The sequence below is a fragment of the Stegostoma tigrinum genome, chromosome 12 (assembly GCF_030684315.1).
Source record: "Stegostoma tigrinum isolate sSteTig4 chromosome 12, sSteTig4.hap1, whole genome shotgun sequence".
Classification (NCBI taxonomy): domain Eukaryota; kingdom Metazoa; phylum Chordata; class Chondrichthyes; order Orectolobiformes; family Stegostomatidae; genus Stegostoma; species Stegostoma tigrinum.
In genome coordinates, this window is record NC_081365.1 from 81,675,156 (window position 1) to 81,694,720 (window position 19,565).

Genomic DNA, 19,565 nt, shown 5'->3' on the forward strand with positions numbered 1-19,565 from the left:
TCTGAAATGTGAGTGTCGCAAGTGTTTAAAAATGTACTGGAAAACATTTACTTTTGGTGTGGTTACCTTGGGGCACATTGTTCCAATACAGTTTGTGGGATGCTGCCAGGTGCCATGGCATTTGCAGTATCCAGAACATTCAGTCATGTCATTGCGTGAAATAACTTGAATTGCGTGTAAGTTAAGATCTGTGATGCCTCCTCAGGATGAGGGCAAGAAGATCATCCAGACTGATGCTATGAATGGTTTCATCTGCTCCTACACCTTTTGTTCATAACATCTTGTAATAACTGCCATGTAGCCTGATGAGAAACTAAAGCTCATCCTGATTCATTTGCATTCGAAAGTGCCTAATTTTCCCAAACAAAAGGACCCATCACTGAGCGGGAAGTATGGAGAATGTTGTAGACATCAGTGGTGAGATAATGCTGGATCTTGACCAGCAAAACCATTGTTGTGTTGGTGAAATGCAAACAAAAATCTATATGATGTAAACTTTATTCTCAGCTAATCCCTTTGTCAAATGACAGATTCTGATGTTGGTAACTGGAAAGCCTCCATTGTTGGAGGACGAGAAGCCGTATCCACTTGAAGCAGCACAGGCTTTTGCGATGACTGTGGAAACCACTGCTTATGCCTTGCTTCAAGCATTGTCAAGGAATGATATTGACTATGCAACACCGATTGCGAGGTGGCTAACGATGCAACAGAACTATGGTGGTGGATTTCACTCGATGCAGGTAAATGCTTGAGATCACAAGAACAGGCATTCAGATATTTCCATTGATCATGTTACTAACTGGTGGTTGTTGCAGTTTGCAATCAAACTGGACACTGCATTTTCATCTGCAGTTTTGGTGCATTGGCACAAATTCCAGTTCTTCAGTGGTGTTAATCCTTGGTTAAATTCTTACATGCACTTTGCCTGTGCATCACTTTTCCTCTTGGCATTGTCCTTGAAAAGTACCTGTTTCTGTAAACCTTCACTTGCTTGTCACAGGATCATTGAGGGACAGCGTAATAGAGTGCTATGGCAATGGAACAGACCCTTCAGCAAATTCTATGTGCCCTCACAAGATGCAAGTCCCAAACTATTCTCATCACATTTCCCAGCACTCGACCCAGAGCCTTGTATGCCTTGGCATCGCAAATGCCCAATCAAAGACTTGTTAAATGTTATCATGGTTTCTGCCTCTACCACCCACACAGTCGGTGCGTTCCACATTCTCACCACAGGTTGGGTGAAAAATCAAGTAAGTTTCCTCAAGAGATAGTAGGAGAATCTGAGAGAACAAGGTGTAGAACTGGATGAACGCAGCGGGCCGAGCAGCATCAGAGAAACAAGAAAGCTGACATTTCGGGTCGAGACCCTTCTTCAAAACCTGGGAAGGAGAAGGGGATTCTGAAAAAATTAGGGAGAAGTGGGGAGGCAGATAGAAGATGGATAAAGGAGAAGATAGGTGAACTGTCCTGTGCTGTCCACTCACTGTCCCCTGCTCCAGAATCATAGAATTGAACAAGCACTTCATTCCATTGTGTCTGTAACCACTGAAGCCACACTAAGTTGACATTCGGCTCATGTTCTAGCAATAGGCCCATTGCCTTGAATGTTATTTCATTTTATGTGCTGTACCAACCCTTCTTCTTTGATGTGAAAAGATTATCCACCTTAACTAAAGTTCCAGACAATGAATTCCAAACCCCCAGCACCTTCTGGGTGTCTTTTCTTTCCTGAAATTCCTTCTGAGCTTTTAGCTTAAATGTATGTATCTCTTCCTCTACCACCACCGCCCCCCACCACTGACCCCGTTATGGACCTTCTTTTCACCTCGCCTGTACCCATATTAATCCAAACAATTTTTTCAGGACCTCCTTCAACCTTCTCTACTCAAAAGAAAACAACCCAACCTTATTCAGATAAAACAGTGATGCTAGAGACAATGGGAACTAGAGATGCTGGAGAATCCAAGAGAACAAAGTGTGGAGCTGGCTGAACACAGCAGGCCAAGCAGCATTTCGGGAGCACAAAAGCTGATGTTTCAGGTCTAGACCCTTAATCAGAGATCAGCAACAGTGATGCTGCCTGGCCTGCAGTGTTCCTCCAGCTCCACACTGTGTGATCTCAGACTCCAGCATTAGCAGTTATTGCTAACGCAAACTTATCCAGACTCTCCATCGAGTTAAAATGCTTCACCCCCTCAGAACATCCTGATGAATGTCCTCCACACATGCTCAAATGCAAACACCTCCTTTCTATAATGGAGAGACCAGAACTGCACTGAGCACTTCAGCTGGGGCCTAACCAAAGTCTTGTACAGCTCTTGAGCCATGTGCTTTCTGAACTGTCCTTTTAAGCTGCCATTCCATGTTGAGGAATCTGTGGACAAGCACCCCAAGATCACACCATTCCTTTGATCTTCCTAGTGTCCTGGCATTTCTTTGAATGATTCCTTGCCTTGTTAGTTTGTCCAAATTGCCTTATTGATCAGGGTTAACATTCCATCTACCGTTGACCTGCCCATTTGACCAATCTGTAACTTTGGATTCAACTTGCTGTATTTTCCTGGACCCCCCGAGCTTTACCTTCTTTGCCACGCTCCCATTTGGGACCCTGTCCAAGTCTTTGCTGAAATCTATTTTCATTACATCAACTCCCATCTGCACACTCCGTCACCTCTTTGAAAGAATCATCTAAGTTTGTGAGGCGTGACCTCCCTCTGACAAAGCTATGCTGACGGTCGCTGATCAGACCCCACTTCTTGAAATGGAAATTAAGTCTGCCGTTCAGAATTTTCTCCAATATTTTCCTCTCTACTGATGTGATACTCACCGGTCTGTAATACTCTGCTTTATGTTTGTCACGCATTTTGATAAGTGGAACTATGTTACCTGTTCTCCAGTCCTTTGGTACTTTTGAAATCTCTGTATGAGGGCGAGTGGAATGTTTTCTCTCATCTCCGTGGGCATCGTGGCATACACCTCATCCAAACCTGGGATTTGTCCAATTTTAAATTCACCAAAACACCTAACATCTCCCCAGTCTCTGTTAATTCTGTCCGAGAATTGTGTGCTCCTTCTCACATGTAAAAGCTGATGTGAAATTCTCGTTTAACACCTGACATTGCCCTCCAGTTCAAACCATTCATTTGCCTCTTCATCCCTAATGAGACTTGGTTTTCCCTGGGTTTTCTCTTTCCCTCTGAGACACTGTACATCATCGTCATGGTGGTTTCTCGCAGATGTGGATGACAGTCTCCCACTCTCAGGCTGAATTGATCGCCGGCTGTACACACCGATGCAGCTACCGTCGGCTCTGTTGCACTCGGGGCAGAAGGCAGTCGTGGGAAGGGGTGAGGGAGGTGTTGGTGTGGCTGCATGGCTTCCGCTGCTTCCAAAGGCAAGCCTCGAGGTGTTTGATGCCTTCCCAGGTGCTCTTCAGGCTTTGGACCGTCTTAGGCCGGCGATTCCTAGGTGTCTGCAGGAATGTTGCACTTCACCATTGAGGCCTTGAGTTTATCACCGAGTGCTTCCTCTGCACATCTGGGTCTCGCCTGCTCTTTTGAAGCTGGGATGAGAACATGCGGAGAGTCTCGTGTCAGTCATACAGATGAAGTGTCCAGCCCATTGTAGCTGATCGAGGATGGTCAGGGCCTCAGTGCTGGGGATGTTGGCCTGGTTGACGTTAGTGCATCTACAGGGACTCTTGTTCCCTTGATGACTGTTATACACCTCTGTTTTCCTTTTTATCTGGTCAAAGAACAAAGAAAATTACAGCACAGGAACAGGCCCTTGGGCCCTCCAAGCCTGCGCCAGATCCTATTGAAGGTAGTGTGTTGATGCATTTGTGTAATGATTGTGTTTTGTTTGAGCCCTAACATTGAAAGCAGTGTAAGAATGTTTTTGTGCAGCAGGCAAGGTGTCACGAGATTGAGCCTTCATACACTTGCAAGATGTTGAAAATTTGCCATTATTTATTAAAATAATGATAAATTTCCATGATCAACATTTCTAAAAAAAGCAATGATGAACCCATGGGATGTAAAATCAGAAAGATACGATAAAAGGAGACTGGATCATGACCTAGTCTTGCAGACTTGAGTCAGCATGCAGGGAGAATGTTTGTAGTTTGTAGTTTAGAAGATCACAGCAATTTATGCATCAACTTCTTCATCAATAATGTTCCATTGCTTTCAAACTGCATTTTCCACTCTGCAAGATAATATCTGTGAGAACAAGCAACAGTATCGGTAGATGGTCTTTGGGGAATGAAATGGCACAAAACCCAATCCATTCAACAACATATTTCAGATATGTCGACAAATTAAATATTCCAGCAGAGAGATAAAACAAGGAAGATGAGAGTGAGGAGGCAATAGTTCTGATGACCAAAGAACAGAAATTTACCTTTATCCATTTGAGCAATAAAGCAGGCACACAAATAAATAATCATCCAAGAATGCACATGTGCAACGGAGGCTACAGGGGGACTAAAAATGCCGAATTGTTGTCATGCGTGTTGCTGAAAGGGTGATTGAAACAGATTCTGTGGTAAATTTGAAGAGATACAGATAATGCATCACAGCATGTTGGAGAAAGAACATTATGGACTGAGGCAAATTGTATTGCCCTTTTCAGGAGTTATTAGGTTCATAATGAATTGAAACACTTTCTTCTGTGCTGAAAGCTTTAGTTTAGTTGCAGCAGGATGACAATTTCTGTTTCTGGTAGTATTTAGCAAACTGTTAAAAGTGAATGTCACTGCACAGAATTCCAAACATGACTCCAATCAGTAGAGAAAATATCCAAGGGGTATGATGAGTTGTATCCTCTCATGTTGAACAATGCAGCTACAGATACAGTGGAGGCACTGATGTTAATGTTGCAAAAATCCTTAGATTGTGGAAAATTCTCAGAGGATTGAAAGATTGTGAACATAACACCATTATTCGAAAAATACTTCGATAAAATAGCAAGCCAGTATTGCCAATTTAGGTCAACCTGGGTAGATGTTCGTGCCGGCAATGAAAGATGAAATAACAGGGTACTTAGTATGCTATAACATCCTACAGAGTTAACATCCTTTTATAAAGGGGAAATAATACTTGACAAACTTGCTACAGTGCTTTGAGAAGGAAACAAACATTACTGATGAAGGACCACCAGTTGATGTCGTACATTGAGATTTCAACAAAGCATTTGATAAGGTACAGCTCGTAAGGTGTCTCAAAAGAAAAGAGCCCATGTGTTCAAGGGTAGTATGTTAGGATGGACAGAGGACTGCATCACAAATAGAAGTAGAGTCGTAGCAGCAGGATGGTAACTTATAAGTCGTGCACGGCCACAGAGTGAATGCTGCGGAGGCCGTACACCTAATGTTGACTGGGTTGATTTCGGAAATGGCGGAGGGAATCGCCATGCTTAGGAATGTTGGGCGGGCTGGGACTACGTTCATTGGAGTTTATAAGATTGAAAAAAAACTTATTTTTTCAACATTTCAGATTCTTAAGAGGCTTGATGGTGTATATCCGTAGAGATTACTCTCATTTGTGAAAGATTTTACGACCAGAGGCCACATTTTCAAATTGGTTGCCTATTAATTTAGGGGAAGAATTACTTCTTTGAGGTTGTAGCAATTTCTTGAACACTTTAGCAGAGAAGGTTTTAGAGGTAATGCCATTAATTATATGTTCGGCTGAGATGGCCAGGTTAATTTTGAAATCAAGAAACAATGATCATGAGAAAAGTCTAGCCTTTACAGTGGAAGATACTTCAAGGATCCCCTTATTACAACAGAACACAGGGAGGAATTAAACACATCACTACCACACCATCACTACCATGAGAGAAGTAGCAGTAGACAATCTAATGGAGTGAAAGCAGATTAGACTCTTTGCCGTAATGGTTTACTTTCTAAGATTCTCAACAATGAGCTTCAGAGTCGGTGTATGCATTGATTGTAATTTCCCAAAAAGGTTTAGATTCGAGAGAAGCATCTGAGGGCTGGAAAAATGCCCATGTGACATTCCTGTTCAAAAAGGAGAGGGGCAAAAAGAAGATAACTACAACCGAACCAGTCTAACATCTATTGTTGGAAATATGTGGCAATCAACTGTGAAGAAAATAGTAGCAGGACATTTGGAAAATCATAATCTAATCAAACAGAATCACCATCGCCTGCTGAAAGAGAAATTATGTCTGGCTAATTTGTTTGGGTTTTTGGAGGAAGTTTTGGAAGGAGAATGAATAGAGGAAAGCCAGTAAATGTGTTGTGTTTGGACTTGGAGAAAGCATTTGAGAATGTACTCAAAAGTAATAAGCTGAGAGCTGAGGTTTTGAAGGTAGTGTATTGCTAGGGATCAGTATGCTTTGCACGTTCTGGAAGGAGAGATGACATCTCGAGTGAAATGCACCAAATGACTATATATTTTGGGGAACTTGGTGGCAATGCGGTAAGTCACTCCAGAGTGTAAGAGGTGCCATTTGCTTACTTATTTGCCTGATAGTTCGTAAGCATTTTTTTTTGAGACAGGGTGAATTGAAGCCAGAATCAGGGACCGAGAGGGTGAAGGTGCAGGTCTCTGGCACAGAGTCTGTCCCTCTTGCACAGAAGGGAAGGGGGGATAGGAAGAGAGTGATAGTCATTGGGGACTCAATAGTTAGAGGGACTGATAGAAGATTTTCTGGGAACGAAAGAGACTCACGATTGGCGTGTTGCCTACCAGATGCCAGGGTCCGTGATGTCTCGGATAGTGTGTTTAGGGTCCTGAGGGGAGAGGTTGACCAGCCCCAAGTCGTGGTCCACGTAGGCACCAGCGACGTAGGTAGAAAGAGGGATAGGGATGTCAGGCAGGATTTAAGGGAGCCAGGGTGGAAGCTGAGAGCTAGAACAAAGAGCGTGGTCATCTCTGTTTGTCACCTGTACCACGTGATAACGAGTCAAAGAACAGGGAGAGATTTCAGCTGAAGACGTGGCTGCAGGGATGGTGCAGGTGGGAGGGCTTCAGGTACATGGACATTTGGGGCTCATTCTGGGGAAGGTGGGACCGCTACAAACAGGACGGTCTCCACTTGAACCGGAGGGGCACGAATATCCTGGGTGGGAAATTGGCTCGTGCCATTCGGGTGGATTTAAACAAGCTCAGAAGGGGGATGGGAAACTGAGGTGTAGTCCTAGTACACAGGAGGATGAGCGTAGGGAGGACATGGTCAGGACCTCACTGTCACAGGAGTGTGCTGGCAGACAGCAAGCTGGATTGAAGTGTGACGACTTTAATGCCGGGAGTATCCGGAATAAGGTAGGTGAGCTTGCAGCTTGGATAGGTACCTGGGACTTCGATGTTGTGGCCATTTCGGAGGCATGGATAGAGCAAGGTCAGGAATGGATGTTGCAGGTTCTCGGGTTTAGATCTTTCATTAAGGCCTGGGAAGGTGGTAAAAGAGGGGGAGGTGTGGCTTTGTTGGTCAAGGACAGTATAACGGCGGCTGAAAGAACCTCTGAGGACTCGTCTCCTGAGGTGGTACGGGCTGAGGTTGACAAGGAAGGTTTGTCGACTGAGTCAGTATGGGTGGAAGTTCGGAACAGCAAGGCAGCAGTCACTTCACTGGGGGTTTTCTACGGACCCCAAATAGCAGTTGGGAGATCGAAGAACTCATTGGCCGGCAGATTGTTGAAAAGTGCAAACGTATCAGGGTTGTTGTTATGGGTGACTTCAACTTTTCCAATATAGATTGAAACCTCCTTCGTGCAGATGGTTTGGATGGAGCCGTTTTTGTCAGGTGTGTTCAGGAGGGTTTCCTTACTCAGTATGTGGACAGGCCGACGAGGGTGGGAGGCCATTTTGGATTTGATGCTCGGCAATGAGCCAGGACAGGTGTCAGATCTCGAAGTGGGAGAGAACTTTGGCGACAGTGACCGCAAGACACTCACATTTACCATAGCCGTGGAAAGGGAAAGGAGCAGTTACCAGGGGAAGATATTTAACTGGGGTCAAGGAAACTATGATGCTATCAGACAGGAGTTGGGAAGTACAGATTGGGAGCAATTGTTCCACAGAAAGGGCACAGCAGACATGTGGAGGCTGTTCAAGGAGCAGTTGTTGCGAGTGATGTATAAATTTGTTCCTCTGAGACAGGTAAGAAGGGGTAAGATTAAGGAGCCTTGGATGACGGGTACAGAGGTGCTTCTTGTCAAAAAGAAAAGGCAGCGTACGTAAGGTGGAGGAAGTGAGGGTCTGGCACAGCTTGAGAGTATTACAGGCCTGCTCGGAAGGAGCTCAAAAGATATTGCCTGTACAGTTGTTACCTGTTACAACCTTTGCGTCCACGCTTGCTCATTCAATGGTGTCAAGATGCCAGCAGTGCATGTACCTTCTCCATCCCCTAATGCCGTCAGCTCACACAAGACATAGTCCTTACTTAAAATCTTCTGATCAACCAAAGTTCATTGTAATGGACATTTTAGTTATCTGTCATGAAACGAAAACTGATTCTGACTGGCATGACCTGCAGTGCAAATGAATATAATCTGCGAAACGAGATTTCTTATGGGCTTGCAGCCGCTACAAATAATTGCTTTTCAAAGACGTTGCATACATACAATTTTTTCTCCTACCACCTTAGATTTTTTTTTGTTGATGCATGTTGTGTGGGTTTCCAGTCAGGCCCATAAATGATGCAGTCACTGTTATAACACGGTATTGAAGGAGAATTTGTGATCTTTGGAGTTTCATTCCAGTGTATGAAGGAGTGCATCATCAAGCCACTTCAGATCTCTACTGGTGACTATATTGTTGCAACTTTTCAAGTGTTACCGATGGTCACATAAAATATGGCCTTTTTGTTGTTGCGCTATTCATCTTAACTGCACCATATCTCGTATTTAGACTTGGAAACAATTTCAATTTTTTTGATTTACTTATTCAAAATCATTTATGCTTGTTGTCATGATATCTACAATATGTTATTTTGATTTGACACAGAGGATTGGATCTGTCTTAATGGAAATAATGTATGCGCTTATAAAACCCCTTCTGGGCAAGGTAGTTGCTCAGTGGTTAGAGCTGCTCATGCACTGGGGAGCCAATTGAGATTCCAGTCTTGGGTCACGATCCGTGTGGAATTGACACATCCTCTCCGCGTCTGCGAGGGGCTTCTGCCAGGTGCTCCGGGCTTCTGCCAGGTGCTCCAGGCTTCGTCGGAGGCTCATTGATGATGTTACCGAGAATGGTGACGAAACGTCTTGAAAACTAACCTTCCAGCTCAGTGAGCAAACTCACGTGCAGGTGCTCCAGTTTCCTCCCATTGTTCAAAGATGTGCAGGTCCTTATATGTGATTTGTGAAGCATTTCTTAAATGTTTCATTCCTGCCAGCATCCAGTGCCTTGGACAAAGTAACTGGAGATGAATAAAAGATACAGTGCCTTTTGACACCATTTCCTGCTGGATTTTCATCAATCCTGCTTTATATCTGTGACAACTTCCATGACCTTTTTGCTGCTATGTCTGAATTGACAGTCTAGTTCCAAATATTTGTTGTGCAGTATTTCAAGGTCTCTGTTGCAGCATACCCATGAATGTCCACTTCAAAAGATACTTCCATATCATAGAATCCCTACAGTGTGGAAACAAGCCCCTTTTGACCCAAGAAGTCCACGGCCACGCTCCAAAGAGCATCTCACCCTGACTCATCCCCCGACCCTTTCCTCAGTAACCCTACATTTCCCATGACTAACACACCTAATCTACACATCCCTAAACACAATGGGCAAGTTTGGCATGGCCCATACACCTAGCCCGCACATCTTTGGACTGTGGGAGGAAACCAGAGCACCCAGCAGGAACTCATGCAGGCATGGGCAGAATGTACAAACTCCGCACAGAAAATCGTCCAACGGTGGGATCGAACCTGGGTCCCTGGCGCTGTGAGTCAGCAGTGCTAACCACTGAGCCACCGTGCTGCCCTTGGAGTTAGACAGAACTTGCTTGTTCTTGGGTGGCCTCAATCTGCCAACCTCCACTTAGTGGCAAAAGTGCTGACCAACTGCACTCATCTTCACTGGTTTTTGCTTTGTATCATTGAATTCAATCCTTCAAACTCTATGATAAATATTTAAATTGCCGTTGATATGTGAGCGTTGTTTTTAGTACGCAGTATTGGTTTATTATGTTTCATTGGTACATAATGAATATTGTATGTGTATGCAAATGGGCAAGTTGGTAATAATGCAGTCCGCAGACCTGGAGGATAATAACACTGTCCTTCAATCGCCCACGATGCCCTCTGCAAATTGGTAGAAAACAAAAATTTCTATAAAATTCATCTCTCCTCCCGTCAGTCGATCAAAATTAATTCAGGATTTTGTACAGGCCAATAACCGTAAGATTACGTGAGCCTAAACAAAACTACTGGCTCATATTAGTTCAGTAAAGTGAAAGGGCAACAATAGAGGTCGTAAGAACTGCAGATGCTGGAGAATCTGAGATAAGAAGGTGTAAAGCTGGATGAACACAGCAGGTCAAGCAGTATCATCCGGCTGTACACCTTGTTATCTCAGATTCTCCAGCGCCAATTTTCTGAAGTAGGGTCTCGTCCCGAAACATCAGCTTTCTTGCGTCTCTGATGCTGCTTGGCCTGCTGTGTTCATCCAGCTCTCCACCTTGGGCAACAATAGAGTATGCTTTGAGTCACTAGATATGTTACGTGGATTTGTCTTCCTTAGGGTGGAGTTAGTGGAACCGAAAAAGATGTCTCCCTCACAGCATTTGTGACAAAAGAATTGCATCGTTCCTTGGCGGCCTTTCAACAGAAGAATATTCAGACATTTCCCGAGTGGTAAGAATGTAACTTCTTTTACTTCTCTTTATCTCACTTTTTCCAACAATTGGAAAATAGATTTTAGAAATAACGTCGAGCTGATGAAGTGTGAAAAGAAGAATAATTCCAAGCAGTGGTGGGAGTTGGTCAGTGAGGTGGGAGGAGTGGATAGGTGGGAGAGAAGGTGGACAGGTCAAGGAGGCGGGGATGAGGGGAGGAACTGGTCTTGTGATGAGGCTGGCGGGTTGGGAGATTTTGAGGGTGGTCAAGTCCATATTGAGTTGGAAGCTTCCAAGGTGGAATATGAGGTGCTGCTCCTCCAGTTTCTGGGTGGTTTGGTTGTGACACTGGAAGAGGCCCAGGATGTCGTTCAGGGAGTGGGAGGGGGAGTTGAAGTGATACAATGATTTGGATATGAAAATAGAAGGTGTGGTTAGTAAGTTTCCCAATGATTGAAGGTGTAGTAGCCAGCCAAGAAGGTCACCTCAGAATACAATGGGACATTGACAAGGGCCAATAAACTGAGGAGTGGCAGATGGTGTTGAGGTTAGACAAATGTGAGGTGCTACATTTTGGAAAGGCAAATCAGGGCAGCACGTATACCCTGAAGGTTGTGGGGAGTGTTGCTTAATAAAGAGACGCTGGAGTGCAGTTTTGTAGTTCCATCAAAGTACAGCCACCGGTAGAAAGGATATGAAGGAGTCATTTGGTGTGTTTGCCTTTATCGGTCAGTGCATTGAGTATTGGAGTTGGGAGATCACTTAGCAGCCATGTAGGACGTTGGTTCAGCTGCTTTTGGAATACTGCAATCGATTTTGGTCTCCATGCGAGAGGAAGGATGTCGGCGCAACATTGAGGGCCGAAGGTCCTGTTCTGCGCTGTATTGTTGTATGTTGTAAACTTGAAAGGGTTCAGAGAAGATCTACAAGGATGTTACCAGCATCGGAGGTTGGAGATATACAGTGGGCTTGAACAAGCAGCTATTTCTTGGAACTTTGGAGTTCAGGGCTGATCATATCGAAGTTTATACAATTACGAGGGACATGGATAGAGAGAACAGCCAAGATCTTTTCCCCGGATTGCTGGAATCCAAAACTGGAGGGAATAGGTTAAAAATGAGAGATGGAAGATTTAAAATGGACCGGAATTTTTTCATAGTGGTGCATGTATGGAATGAGCTGCCAGAGGAAGTGGTGGAGGCTTGTACGTTTAAAAGGCATGTGGATGGGTATATGAATAAGACGGGTTGAGAGGAATATGGGCCAAATGCTGGCAAATGGGACTAAATTAATTTAGGATAGCTGGTCAACATAGACAAATTGGGCCAAAGGATCTGTTTCTCGACTGTACATCTCTCTGACTCCAAGTGTCTTTTTTCTGAACCACGTGGCCCATAATTAGAAAAACTTGAATCAGGATTTGGGAATGTGACAATTCTAATTGGATCTGTTTGATGAAATTAACTCTGTAGGTGATGGTGGTTGAATTATGATTTGTCAAATTTGAGTTTATTGCAGCATCTTTAAGAATAGAGGAAACACATGTAATCAAAATTGAAAATCAAAACTTGGTAAAATTTTGCATTGGAAATACATGACCAGCCATTGGAGGAGATTCATGACCATTGCATTCAAGTGAGAACAACAAATGCGATTCAGTGACTCCGTGAAACGGGATGCAGTGACTCAGTGAAACGGGATGCAGTGGATGAGTGAAATGGGATGCAGTGGCTGAGTGAAGTGTGATGCAGTGACTGAGTCAGTTGGGATGCAGTGACTGAGTGAAATGGGATGCAGTGACTGATGGAAATGGGATGCTGTGAGTGAGCGTAATGGGATGCAGTGACTGAGGGAAAGGAGATGCAGTGACTGATGGTAATGGGATGCAGTGACTGAGACAAATGGGATGCAGTGATTGATGTAAATAGGTGCAGTGACTGATTGAAATGGGATGCATTGACTTAGGGAAAGGAGATGCAGTGACTGTGGAAACAGGATACTGTGACTGAGTGAAATGGGATGCAGTGACTGAGTGAAATGGGATGCAGTGAGTGAGCGTAATGGGATACAGTTACTGAGGGCAAGGAGATGCAGTGACTGATGGTAATGGGATGCAGTGACTGAGACAAATGGGATGCAGTGATTGATGTAAATGGGTGCAGTGACTGATGGAAATGGGATGCATTGACTTAGGGAAAGGAGATGCAGTGACTGTGGAAACAGGATGCAGTGACTGAGTGAAATGGGATGCAGTGACTGAGTGAAATGGGCTGCAGTGACTGTGCGAAATGGGCTGCAGTGACTGTGCGAAATGGGCTGCAGTGACTGTGCGAAATGGGCTGCAGTGACTGTGCGAAATGGGCTGCAGTGACTGTGCGAAATGGGCTGCAGTGACTGTGCGAAATGGGATGCCGTGTCTGAGTGCAATGGGATGCAGTGAATGAGTGACATGTGCTGCAGTTACTGAGTGAAATGGGATGCAGTAACGGAGGAAAGGAGATGCGGTGACTGTGGGAAATGGCATGCTGTGACTGAGTGAAGTGGGACGCAGTGAATGAGTGAAATGGGCTGCAGTGACTGAGGGAAATGGGACGCACTGACTTAGTGTAATGTGAAGCATTGAATGAGTGAAATGAGATGCAGTGACTGTGTGAAATGGGATGCAGTGAATGTGTGAACTGGGATGCAGTGGCTGAGTGAAATGGGATGCAGTGGCTGAGTGAAATGGGATGCAGTGGCTGCGTGAAATGGGATGCAGTGGCTGCGTGAAATGTGATGCAGTGACTGAGTCAGTTGGGATGCAGTGACTGAGTGAAATGGGATGCAGTGACTGATGGAAATGGGATGCTGTGAGTGAGTGAAATGGGCTGCTGTGACTGAGCGTAATGGGATACAGTGACTGAGCGTAATGGGATACAGTGACTGAGGGAAAGGAGATGCAGTGACTGATGGGAATGGGATGCAGTGACTGATGTAAATGGGTGCAGTGACTGATGGAAATGGGATGCATTGACTGAGGGAAAGGAGATGCAGTGACTGTGGAAACAGGATGCAGTGACTGAGTGAAATGGGATGCAGTGACTGAGTGAAATTGGATGCAGTGACTGATGGAAATGGGATGCGCTGACTGATGGAAAGGAGATGCAGTGACAGTGGGAAATGGCATGCTGTGTCTGAGGGTGATGGAATGCAGTGACTGAGGGGAATGGGATGCCGAGACTGATTGAACTGGGTTGCAGTGACTGAATGAAATGGGATGCAGTGACTGAGTGAAATGGGATGCAGTGACTGAATGAAATGGGATGCAGTGACTGAGTGAAATGGGATGCAGTGAGTGAGTGTAATGGGATACAGTTACTGAGGGAAAGGAGATGCAGTGACTGATGGTAATGGGATGCAGTGACTGAGACAAATGGGATGCAGTGATTGATGTAAATGGGTGCAGTGACTGATGGAAATGGGATGCATTGACTTAGGGAAAGGAGATGCAGTGACTGTGGAAACAGGATGCAGTGACTGAGTGAAATGGGATGCAGTGACTGAGTGAAATGGGCTGCAGTGACTGTGCGAAATGGGCTGCAGTGACTGTGCGAAATGGGCTGCAGTGACTGTGCGAAATGGGCTGCAGTGACTGTGCGAAATGGGCTGCAGTGACTGTGCGAAATGGGATGCAGTGACTGTGCGAAATGGGATGCCGTGTCTGTGTGCAATGGGATGCAGTGAATGAGTGAAATGTGCTGCAGTTACTGAGTGAAATGGGATGCAGTAACGGAGGAAAGGAGATGCGGTGACTGTGGGAAATGGCATGCTGTGACTGAGTGAAATGGGACGCAGTGAATGAGTGAAGTGGGCTGCAGTGACTGAGGGAAATGGGACGCACTGACTTAGTGTAATGTGAAGCATTGAATGAGTGAAATGAGATGCAGTGACTGTGTGAAATGGGATGCAGTGAATGTGTGAACTTGGATGCAGTGGCTGAGTGAAATGGGATGCAGTGGCTGAGTGAAATGGGATGCAGTGGCTGCGTGAAATGGGATGCAGTGGCTGCGTGAAATGTGATGCAGTGGCTGAGTGAAATGTGATGCAGTGACTGAGTCAGTTGGGATGCAGTGACTGAGTGAAATGGGATGCAGTGACTGATGGAAATGGGATGCTGTGAGTGAGTGAAATGGGCTGCTGTGACTGAGCATAATGGGATACAGTGACTGAGGAAAAGGAGATGCAGTGACTGATGGGAATGGGATGCAGTGACTGAGACAAATGGGATGCAGTGACTGATGTAAATGGGATGCAGTGACTGATGTAAATGGGTGCAGTGACTGATGGAAATGGGATGCATTGACTTAGGGAAAGGAGATGCAGTGACTGTGGAAACAGGATACAGTGACTGAGTGAAATGGGATGCAGTGACTGAGTGAAATGGGATGCAGTGACTGAGTGAAATGGGATGCAGTGACTGATGGAAATGGGATGCGCTGACTGATGGAAAGGAGATGCAGTGACTGTGGGAAATGGCATGCTGTGTCTGAGGGTGATGGAATGCAGTGACTGAGGGGAATGGGATGCCGAGACTGATTGAACTGGGTTGCAGTGACTGAGTAAACTGGGATGCTGTGACTATGTCTAATGGGATGCAGTGACTGAGGGAAATGGGATGCAGTGACTGTGGGAAATGGGTTGCAGTGTCTGTGTGAACTGTAATGCAGTGACTGTGTGATCTAGGATGCGGTGGCCGAGTGAAATGGGATGCAGTGACTCTTAAATGGGATGCAGTGACTGAGTGAAGTGGGCTGCAGTGACTGTGCGAAATGGGTTGCAGTGACTGAGTGAAATGGGATGCAGTGACTGAGGAAAGGAGATGCACTAACTGTGGCAAAAGGGGTGCTGTGACTGAGTGAAATGGGATGCAGTGACTGAGGAAAGGAGATGCACTCACTGTGGGAAAAGGGGTGCTGTGACTGAGGGAAATTGGATGCAGTGTCTGAGTGCAATGGGATGCAGTGACTTCGTGAAATGGGATGCAGCGACTGAGGAAAGGAGATGCAGTGACTGTTAGATGGGCCGCAGTGACTGAGTGAAATGGGATGCAGTGACTTCGTGAAATGGGATGCAGCGACTGAGGAAAGGAGATGGTGACTGTCTGAAATGGGATGCAGTGACTGTCTGAAATGGGACGCAGTGACTGAGTGACCTGGGATGCAGTGACTGAGTGACCTGGGATGCAGTGACTGAGTGACATTGGATGCAGTGACTGAGTGACATTGGATGCAGTGACTGAGTGACATTGGATGCAGTGACTGAGTGAAATGGGATGCAGTGACTGAGCTAAATGGGATGCATGACTGATGGAAATGGGATGCAGTGACTGAGGGGAATGCGATGCAGTGACTGAGGGGAATGCGATGCAGTGACTCATGGAAATAGGATGCAGTGACTGTGTGAACTGGGATGCAGTAACTGTGTGAACTGGGATGCAGTGACTGTGTGAACTGGGATGCAGTGACTGAGTGAAATGGATGCAGTGTCTCAATTGAATGGGATTTACTGTCTCCGTTAAATGGGATGCAGTGACTGAGTGAAATGGGATGCAGTGACTGAACTAAATGGGATGCATGACTGATGGAAATGGGATGCAGTGACTGAGGTGAATGCGATGCAGGGACTGAGGGGAATGCGATGCAGGGACTGAGGGGAATGCGATGCAGTGACTGAGGGAACGGAGATGCAGTGATTGTGGAAATGGGTTGCAGTAACTGAGAGAAATGGGCTGCAGTGACTGAGGGAAATGGGATGCAGTGACTGTGTGAACTGGGATGTAGTGACTGTGTGAACTGGGATGCAGTGACTGAGTGAAATGGATGCAGTGTCTCAATTGATTGGGATTTACTGTCTCCGTTAAATGGGATGCAGTGACTGTGCGAAATGGGATGCAGTGACTGTGCGAAATGGGATGCAGTGACTGTGCGAAATGGGATGCAGTGACTGTGCGAAATGGGATGCAGTGACTGAGTGAAATGGGATGCAGTGACTGAGTGAAATGGGATGCTGTGGCTGAGGGAAAGGAGATGCAGTGACTGAGGGAAATGAGATGCAGTGACTGAGGGAAAGGAAATGCAGTGTCTGTGGGAAATGGCATACTGTGACTCAGGGTAATGGGATGCAGTGACTGAGGGGAATGGGCTGCAGTGACTGAGGGAAATGGGATGCAGTGACTGTGTGAACTGGGCTGCAGTGACTGAGTGAAATGGATGCAGTGTCTCAATTGAATGGGATTTACTGTCTCCGTTAAATGGGATGCAGTGACTGAGTGAAATGGGATGCTGTGACTGAGGGAAAGGAGATGCAGTGACTGAGGGAAAGGAGATGCAGTGACTGGGGGAAAGGAGATGCAGTGTCTGTGGGAAATGGCATACTGTGACTGTGTGAAATGGGATGCAGTGACTGTGTGAAGTGGGATGCAGTGACTGTGTGAAATGGGCTGCAGTGTCTGTGTGAGCTGTAATGCAGTGACTGTGTGATCTAGGATGCGGTGGCCGAGTGAAATGGGATGCAGTGGCTGAGTGAAATGGGATGCAGTGGCTGAGTGAAATGGGATGCAGTGACTGAGGGGAATGCGATGCAGTGACTGAGGGGAATGCGATGCAGTGACTGAGGGGAAGGCGATGCAGTGACTCATGGAAATGGGATGCAGTGACTGAGGGAACGGAGATGCAGGGACTGTGGGAAATGGGCTGCAGTGACTGAGGGAAATGGGATGCAGTGACTGAGTGAAATGGGATGCAGTGGCTAAGTGAAATGGGATGCAGTAATTGGTGGAAATGGGATGCAGTGACTGAGGGAAATGAGATGCAGTGACTGTGTCAAATGGATGCTGTGACTGAGTGTAATGGGATGCAGTGACTGAGGGGAATGGGATGCAGTGCCTGAGTGAAATTGGATACTGTGACAGAGGGTAATGGGATGCAGTGACTGATGAGAATGGGATGCAGTGTCTGAGGGAAATGGGATGCAGTATCTGAGGGAAATGGGATGCTGTGACTGAGCGTACTGTGATGCAGTGACTGAGGGTAATGGGATGTAGTGACTGATGTAAATGGGATGCAGTGACTGAGGGAAATGGCCTGCAGTGACTGAGGGAAATGGCCTGCAGTGACTGAGTGAAATGGGATGCAGTGACTGAGGAAAGGAGATGCAGTGACTGTGGGAAATGGGAAGCGGTGACTGAGTGGAATGTGAAGCTTTGAATGAGTGAAATGAGATGCAGTGACTGTTTGAAATGGGATGCAGTGTCTGTGTGAACTGGGATGCGGTGATCTTGTGAACTGGGATGTGGTGACTGTGTGAACTGGGATGCGGTGACTATGTGAACAGGGATGCAGTGGCTGAGTGAAATGGGATGCTGCGACTGAGGGTAATGGGATGCAGTGACTGATGGTAATGGGATGCAGTGACTGATGGAAATGGATGCAGTGACTGAGTGAAATGCGATGCAGTGACTGAGGTCCTGGGAAGGAGTGACTGAGTGAATAGGGATGCAGTGCCCGAGCGGGCTTGGGGTGCAGTGAGTTAGCGAAATGGGATACAGTGAGTGAGTGAAATGTGACGCACTGACTGAGTGAAATGTGACGCACTGACTGAGTGAAATGTGACGCACTGACTGAGTGGAATGTGACGCACTGACTGAGTGGAATGGGATGCAGTGACTGAGTGGAATGGGATGCAGTGACTGAGTGGAATGGGATGCAGTGACTGAGTGGAATGGTATGCAGTGACTGTGTGAAATGGGATGCTGTGACTGTGAAATGGGATGCTGTGACTGTGAAATGGGATGCAGTGACTGAGTGAAATGGGTAGCAGTGGCTGAGTCAATTGGGATGCAGTGACTGAGTGAAATGGGATGCAGTGGCTGAGTGAAATGGGATGCAGTGGCTGAGTCAATTGGGATGCAGTGACTGAGGGGAATGGGATGCAGTGACTGAGGGAAATGGGTTGCAGTGGCTGAGTGAAATGGGTTGCTGTGTCTGAGCGTAATGGGATGCAGTGACTGATGGTGATGGGATGCAGTGACTGAGTGAAATGGGATGCAGTGACTGAGTGAACTGGGATGCAGTGACTGATGGAAATGGGATGCAGTGACTGATGGTAATGGGATGCAGTGACTGAGGGAAATGGGATGCCGTGACTGAGGGAAATGGGATGCCGTGACTGAGGGAAATGGGATGCCGTGACTGAGGGAAATGGGAAGCCGTGACTGAGGGAAATGGGATGCCGTGACTGAGGGAAATGGGATGCAGTGACAGATGGAAATTGAATGCAGTGAGAGAGTGAAATTGGATGCAATGACTGTTGGAAATGGGATGCAGTGACTGAGAGAAATGGGATGCAGTGACTGAGTGAAATGGGACGCAGTGACTGAGAGTAATGGGATGCAGTGACTGAGGGAAAGGAGATGCAGTGACTGAGGGTAAGGAGATGCAGTGTGTGTGGGAACTGGCATCGTGTGACTCGGTGTAATGGGATGCAGTGACTGAGGGGAATGGGATGCAGTGACTGAGGGGAATGGGATGCAGTGACTGAGGGAAAGGAGATGCAGTGACTGAGGGTAAGGAGATGCAGTGTGTGTGGGAACTGGCATCGTGTGACTCGGTGTAATGGGATGCAGTGTCTGAGGGGAATGGGATGCAGTGACTGAGGCGAATGGGATGCAGTGACTGAGGCGAATGGGATGCAGTGACTGAGGGGAATGGGGTGCA

At 46.3% G+C, this 19,565-nt stretch overlaps 1 long non-coding RNA gene across 1 annotated transcript in view; it reads left to right on the forward strand.

The window, feature by feature from the left end:
* LOC132210427 (uncharacterized) overlaps positions 1-19,565 on the forward strand; it is a 162,067-nt gene that overhangs the window by 118,513 nt on the left and 23,989 nt on the right. The window contains exon 3 of the long non-coding RNA XR_009446532.1: positions 10,719-10,831. This is a non-coding gene — a long non-coding RNA (uncharacterized LOC132210427). The remainder of the gene's footprint in view (positions 1-10,718; positions 10,832-19,565) is intronic.